The sequence below is a fragment of the Dacryopinax primogenitus genome (assembly GCF_000292625.1).
Source record: "Dacryopinax primogenitus strain DJM-731 SS1 chromosome Unknown DACRYscaffold_23, whole genome shotgun sequence".
NCBI lineage: Eukaryota > Fungi > Basidiomycota > Dacrymycetes > Dacrymycetales > Dacrymycetaceae > Dacryopinax > Dacryopinax primogenitus.
Window position 1 is genome coordinate 26,465 of NW_024467220.1, and position 733 is coordinate 27,197.

Below are 733 nucleotides of genomic sequence, written 5' to 3' on the forward strand. Positions count from 1 at the left end.
TGATGCGGTTGGATGACTCGTGCAGCGCGAGACAGATGTCGCATAAACCGAGGGGAGCTCGCCTCATCCTCTTTGGAAGGCTTTTGATTCTAGTCGGTCTTAGGCTGACTGGAACATAGAGAGTTCTGAAAGTGGCGGTCGAAGAGACATCAAGGGTTAGCGTTGCCGTTGTCTCGTCTTTGAGATCGGAGTTTTACAATCTCGGCTCCGAGACATTTTTGTCGAATCCATGCCAAGTAGGCAATAAATAATAATTGTATTATAGATTTCATTTTCTCAATAATAGAAGTTAGAGCCAATAAAAATACAAACCATTTCTATTTTAACAGATGATATTGTTGTGGATCCGGCGATTGAGAGTGCAATGATGATGCGGTTGGATGACTCGTGCAGCGCGAGACAGATGTCGCATAAACCGAGGGGAGCTCGCCTCATCCTCTTTGGAAGGCTTTTGATTCTAGTCGGTCTTAGGCTGACTGGAACATAGAGAGTTCTGAAAGTGGCGGTCGAAGAGACATCAAGGGTTAGCGTTGCCGTTGTCTCGTCTTTGAGATCGGAGTTTTACAATCTCGGCTCCGAGACATTTTTGTCGAATCCATGCCAAGTAGGCAATAAATAATAATTGTATTATAGATTTCATTTTCTCAATAATAGAAGTTAGAGCCAATAAAAATACAAACCATTTCTATTTTAACAGATGATATTGTTGTGGATCCGGCGATTGAGAGTGCAA